Here is a 7,432-nt window from a genome sequence, read left to right as displayed (position 1 = left end):
GGAATGATTCAATCTGGACAGAAACTAAATTCTTCATAACTAAGGAGGATCCAGGATATGACATGGTCCTTGGGCGAGCATGGACTCATATGGGAAAGTTGTTGCGATATCTTCATCTTCAGCTACACATTTCTCCGTGGAAGAAAGCTCTGACTCAGAAGATGATCAACCGTTCGAGCATTTGGGAAAAGTCGAAGCCTTGATGGAACTCACACAAAAACCTAGGGAAAGCACCCACGAATTCGTCAGAAGGTTTCACACTCAGCCAAGTCTTATTCCCCCTGATGCATATGTATTACCAACTTTCAAATATGCTACCCTAGTCTGGGGACTCAGTTCTGCTCAAAACCTAGCTATCACCAAACGTTATGAGTGGCTAGTTTCGCCTCAGCAATACTTCACTAAGTGGTTAGATGCAAAACCTATCAAAATTCAGCACTCCACCAACACGGTCATCTCCAGAATAATGGACGAGTTTGATAAACAGTATCCTAGATGCTTCCCTCTGCGCGAGTGTCCGCATGTACCACAACCATGGAACTCCACTGCTCGGAGAATCCCAAATCAGCAGAAGATATTTAAGGCACGTACAACCAAGCTTAACACATTCCATGAAGGAGATTTAGTTCTTAAGGCAGCTAAACGTGATCTCCATTCTATAAGGAGCTCCAATTGGGAATGACCTTTTATGGTTGCAAGATACATAATTGGAGGATACTACAAGCTAATCAACATGGATGGCAGGACCATACCAGTAATTCATGAGAATTGGCTCAAAGCTTTTGATGTCTGAGGTATTCGGCAATTCAGGATTTCCCTGCCAGACACAGAAATATTTGGTTTGCTTTTAGTATTTTCTTTCACATGTATTTTCAATTCCTCCAAAACGTTTGCAATACTTGCATCCAGTATTTGAATTCAGTAATTTATCAAAGTTCTTTATTTAAAAAAAGTCTCTATCAGATCCAAAATTCAAAAGAAAATCCTCAGTCACTCATGAATTCAAAACCAATCAAAAATTCAAAACCAAAATAAAACCTCACATCTCTCAGAAGTTCAATGTTTGGAGATTATCGAAAGAAAACTAAAGGAATCCGTCGAAGTATGATTTCTGCTTCTCAGCATTCTCCAAGACTTGCAAAGCCGCTCTCTCCAACTCCAGCATTTTGGTCAGCTTAGCAATCTTGGTCATTTTTTCTATCACAACATTACTAGTAAAAGGAATGTTCTTCACTACTGCATCCTTGATAATGTTGATCTTCTGACGAAGCCACTTCAAGTTAAAGTCAAGTCTCTCAGAATTCTCCAAGTTGTACTCCCAATCAAAGAGTACATCTCGAGTAACAGTACTTCTGGCCCTGGTTCGTATATCATCTATAACACGCAATATGTTTCCCAATTGCATTGTCAAGAAGTAGCTACGATCAGGATCCCTGGCAACAACAATATGACCATACATTTTCCACAACTTCTCATACATGTTGGCATACCCAGTAGGAACGCTGAATCCACCAACATACACATGATACGGGAGTGAAGCACCAAATAGAGGCTCACAAACAATCCCTGCATTGGGATATTCGTGTATTACTACACGATTCTCAACTACTGGAGCATCCTCTATTGTCATTGCAGCAGCTTCTTCTGGGACAGTCTCTTCTGTTCTTTGCTCAGTTTCAATCGCAATTGGAGTCTCAGTTTCCTCCACGGCTTCAACAATGATATTCTAATAACCTTGAGGTGGATAGTTGGTGATATTACTTCTTTGATTCACCATATTTCTCGAATCTTCAACATTGGTTCTGTTATTCTCAACTTCGGTATTTGGTACCTAATACGAAGATTACATGAGATTAGAGCATGAAAATCTAAGGAAACCATAAAATTCAGAATGTAAGTGAACTAACATCATCTAAGTTCCTTATTTTGCACCCAAAACATGAGCAAATGGTGTAGAATCCATGAAACACGTTTCTCATACAAGCTCATCTGAAGAGATTCTACACTTCCCTGTATTAAGCGACGAACTGGGAGCAATTGGTAAATAATTTTAGGTTGGGTCATATACCATTATCTTTGTATGGCTGTTATCTACAACATATCAAAATTTCATAGCAATCGGATGAAAGAGCAAGGATATGTGGTCAAAACATCGGACAACATGAAATCTGGAAAAATTCTGAAGGTCTCCTGGAAGTTTACTATTTCGCCTTTTTCAAGCCCTAAACATGCTCAAAATTAGAAAATATTCTTTAAAAAAACTTGGAAATTTTTTGGGCTTGAAAATGCATATGCAGATTGTGAAAATCCGACTTCAGACGGGAATTCTACAGCATTTCTAGTAAAATCTGAAGTCTGAAATTTTCTGATGACGTATTTTCGGCAAAATTATCCATAAATTTACATGGATTCTCATTCATTCATTCAAAAATCAACAAAATTATATTTCTATGAAGATAATATAAGATAGATACTTACTTGAGGGGTTCCCAAGTCGTCTGAAGGATTGGAATGGTCGGCATCAACATTGTAGCATTGTCATCTCCATTCGGTTCCGACTTCTGAAGGTTCTCTTTCCCTACAGTATTAGAAGATGAAAAATTAGCACGACCATGTTGGCTCTCCACAACAATTTCCCCCTGGATACGTCAATAATAATCGTCATTACTTCAATCGAGGAAAACCCATAATCAATTACACAAAGGAATACTCACATCGACCTCTCCATCAGTGCTGGATCCCTAAATTGCCCGTATAGAGGAAAGATGAAGACCGTCAATAATCGATGGAGCAAAATTCTGAGAAAAATTAATAGTATTCAGGATCCTGATAACATGGACAAGAAAATCGCAACGATAAAGGAAGTGCTAACAACTCACCAAAGAAGCAGCCGAAGACTGTACATCATTCGGTATCATCCTATGAGATGGTTTGCTCCTACCCTCTCCGCATTGGGGACTCCCTTGGAGTTCTGAGAAGTCTACACGAAGTCTAGGTCTCACAACGCGGTCAGTCTATCACAGAGTCAACAATATAATTAAAGGTGTGATTATCATGCTTTCGTTAAAATCATAAGGAAAATACTTACTTGTATCGCACTTGGAGAGGTCTTCATTTTATCACCGCTGGAAAGGTATCTCAGCCTGGATCGATCAGAAATCATGTCAGAGGAAGGGAACTCTCGAACTGGGGACTTAACATCCGTTGCAAACTTGTACACATGCTCAAGTTGCTAACGCCAGAAGTCTATGTAACCCGGAGTCACAAAATTAGAACGATCAGAGCATGGAAATAAATACTCATTTCCCTCCACACGAGTGCAATCTAAATTAGCCTTCAGATACTCAATTGATGGTTTGTTCATTCGGTGACCTAAGACACACTGGTCGGCTCCCGTTTTCCGAGCTGCCCTATCGATGTTATATTCTTCTACTCGGAATTCTCCATGCATCACTAATACTAGGTGGCCAGGAGTACAACTCAATATGAAATATCTCTCTCCGTCATTCAAATCTGTACCAGTCTTCAGCGTGACATTTTCCTTAGCAGTATTGAAAGTGATCAATTGCGAGAAGAGATCAGGAACTGACACCCAGGGGTGAAAGTTGAACTCAGATTTAATCTAAGATGTCAGTAATACATATATTATATTGTGGCTGCTTTCTAGACCAACGCATGAACCTGGCGTTATTTTTCTCAAGAAAAGCATGACGAGTATCGACCTTGGGTCCTTGCAAGATGCTACGAGGAATTGGAGCGTAACTCTCAAGATGCTCCCACATCAAGGCTTGGTGGAACATGGTATTGGCATATGTTTCGACCTTCATGAATCCGTTGGAGATATTGGAGTCTACAACTAAAGAGTCTAAATTGGCAAACAATGAACCCAAGAATAGACTACCGATGTGAAGTTTCTCACCTTTAGCCATCTTTATGGCGAAACAAATCACAAACGGCTTCAGCAAGTGTCCACAATCTTCAAGAATATCCTTGGAGAGCCACAAGCATAAGAAGGCAGCAATTGTTAAAGTACCATCAACCGTTTCTTCAGGAACTCTATCTCTCGACCACCAATGTGACAACCATTGAGCATAGCAGGATTTGGGAGACTCATTGAATTCGTGCATCTTGGCCTCCAATACATTATATATCTCCTTCTCCTCCGCTGAAAGCTCTTCAAGGAAATTACCGGTAACTGGAAGGTGCAACAAAGCAGCTACATCGTCTAAGGTGATGGTGAATTCCCCCCATCTGCATATGAAGGTATGAATGGGAACGCACCAACGGGAAAGCAAAGCTACCATACCTGGTATATCATGATTGATAATTAAATCTCCAGCAGCTTGAATGGCTCGTGTCACCTGAGCACAATCCAACATGGTCCGCACATGACTATGACCCAGCATGTGTCTTGCCCATCCAGAGAAATGCGTCAGAGGTTTTCGTGAAATCTTGAACTCCACATGAGAAGCCGAAAAGAGTTTCCCTTGCAAACAAAACCGAATTACTGCTTGAGGAGACACCAACTTATTATGGGTAGTGCTCCTGGGATTTATTAGCAACCGAAATGAGGAGCCTAAGGGACGCTTTTCAGGTCTATACAGATACACAAAGAAATTTTCCTCAGCAGTTGGAATGTTCTTAGTCTTGGGACTTTCCTCTTTTTCCTTAGAAATCTCAGAATCATCATTTCTGGAGGAACAATCACCTCTGGAAGAGGCGTCTGTGGAAACATACTCTCTCGAAGAAACATCATCTTCAGAAGTGCTACGGGACTGAGCCATTTTCGCAAAGTTGTTGTGACATCCATACACAAATTTCATCAACAGAATTGAAGCAACGAGACAATTATGATGTTCATATCGACGTCTACAAAAATGGTAATCCTCAACTCTTACCTATTTAGGATTTCACGAACTTAGTGATAACAGCGTAAAACCCCAAAACTTGCTTGTTCTTTCAAACCTGCAAAGCCGAGCAAAAAACTTATTATTTGGGAGTCAACACTGACTTTTCACGAAACCATGAACAACTCACATAAATTTTCATGTAAACGTCCCATGATTTTATATCACAAAACATACATCATAAAATCATGAAATACAATAGTTTATCTCTAACAATCACTCAAAAATTACTATTTGATTTTATTTTATCAAAAAAAAAACTCAAAAACTCATGTGCGCATATAAAAAAAAAAACTTTTTTCACGTGGGTTAGTTTTGCTCAATTGAGCATTCGTCTGTGAAACGAGGGTCTTTCCTATTTTTGCAAAGGTCCACATATTCTAAATATAATTTTGAAAGCTCATAAACAATTTTTTATCATGAACTCCAGGTCTTTTCAAAATTCCTTTAATCCTAAGGATTATTACTTATTACTTTTACGAACAATCCTACGTTTCTAAAAGTATTTGCAAAGCTCATGCTTCGAAAAACAAACTTGGATTTTCATGAAACCTAATAAACAAAACTTTTACTACTGCAACTAGACCATGTCTATTCAAAAGTTTATGAATATCTTTTATGTTAGGGATTTTCGCTCGTTCCTTCAACTAACGAACAAACGAGCATATATACGTTTTTCTAAAACTTCTTCATAAATCCTACGCATGCATCCAACCATGGGATTTTTGTTTTATGAAAAACTCATGAAATCATAAAGCACACAGCAAAAATAAAAAAAATCGCACGGACTTACCTGCCGGCATCGGCCGGAATTCTGCTGGACGGTGGACGGACGGGCGGCGGTGCTGGATCCAGCGAGTTTTCCTGCTGCTGATGCTCGTGAGGTGATGAATAGAAGAGTGGTCGGCAAATCAAAAAACACAAAAAAAAAATTCAAGGCTTCTTCCCTTTTATATTAATTTTATTTCAAAAACCTAATAAAACACGGGTTTCCTTTTTTGGCTCGGGCCCATAAATCTTAAGTTGACCAAAACTGGGCCTTTGACCGACCAAATCAGCAATTCTCTATCTCTCCGTGCTCATGGAATCACGCTCTATAATACCATCAGGGTTCCTCACCCGAACATTTGATCGTACATGACACCATTGGAGTAAATTGAGGATTCTGAAACTACCTTTGTAGACTGAGTTTAACCACTGATCTCTCGTCGACTGAAAATCGCCATTTAATGCTTACTGCGGAACATGATTGTCCCTCACTAAGCAGGGGACTTAATGTAGATGGTGGATTTTCAACAAAGGACAAAACCGTAAAATCATGATACATGTTTCTGACACGGCTTTCAGGCATGTGACGATTCATATTTTACGAAGCCATGATGAATATGCATTTCAGAAGGCCTCCACTAGCTGAGCGTTCGATACCTCGCATTTCATCATGCCCTATATGTAGAATAACATAATTGGGCGGTTCTCCATAAGATTGAGAGCAACAACGCCTTTAAGACCTATGTGACACTCACTGTTCCCTGACTACATGAGAGAGAGACCCCTCTACATATAAGAACGATTGAGAGGTTCTCCGTAAGATTGAGAGCAATAACACCTTCAGGACGTCGGTGATACTCACTATTCCATGACTATGTAGAGAGACGTGTATAGACCCATGCGGTTCTCCGTAAGATTGAGAGCAATAACGTCTTCAGGACTTCGGCAACAGTTTTTGCTTCACTGATTATACGCAAGAGAATAAATTCTACCGTGACTTTCACCACTGAATTCCTAGAAGATAATATATCTTATCTCATTACTCCTATTTCATGATCGAAATGGTAATAGATAAATGTATTACTCCGATTTCATGATCGAATCCACGGCTGATCTCATGAAATAGTAATAGATATTACTCCAATTTCATGGTCGAACCCACGGCTGGTCTCATGAAATGGTAATATCACCACTTATTTTATTAGTCCGATTTCATGGTCGAATCCACGATCCCATGGAATTGTAATACCTATTTTATTATTCTGAATTCATGGTCGAATCCACGGCTGATCCTATGAATTGATGATAAAAAACTACTATTTATTATTCAGTTTCATGAATTATTCACCACTGAATTTCATAAATTAGTAATAAATACTCAGCAACCGGGCATCTGGACCACCACTGAGTAAACCCCATAAAATGGTGCAAGTGTACTCGACAATGATGCATGACTGAGCACCCGGATGCACAAACGAGTATTCAAAAATATGGAAAACGAGGAATCCTACATAAAACAGGAGAGATAAACAAATAATAATAATAAAATAATGGAGATGCGCCCATGGGCCAGGACCGCCGGCCGACCGGACGTTCCCTAGTCGTGGCCGGTCCCATGCCTCTCCCATTATTTTTCTTGTTTTATCATTTTCATGAACTCATGAAAACTCCCTCATCCCAGCAACTTTCCATGTTTGAGCAAAACTCACGGTTTCTCCATATTTTGATGAACTCATGGAAAAAAATATAAAAGTAGG

The sequence above is a fragment of the Papaver somniferum genome, unplaced genomic scaffold, assembly GCF_003573695.1.
Source record: "Papaver somniferum cultivar HN1 unplaced genomic scaffold, ASM357369v1 unplaced-scaffold_81, whole genome shotgun sequence".
In the NCBI taxonomy this organism is placed as follows: Eukaryota; Viridiplantae; Streptophyta; class Magnoliopsida; order Ranunculales; family Papaveraceae; genus Papaver; species Papaver somniferum.
This window is presented reverse-complemented; position numbering follows the sequence as displayed.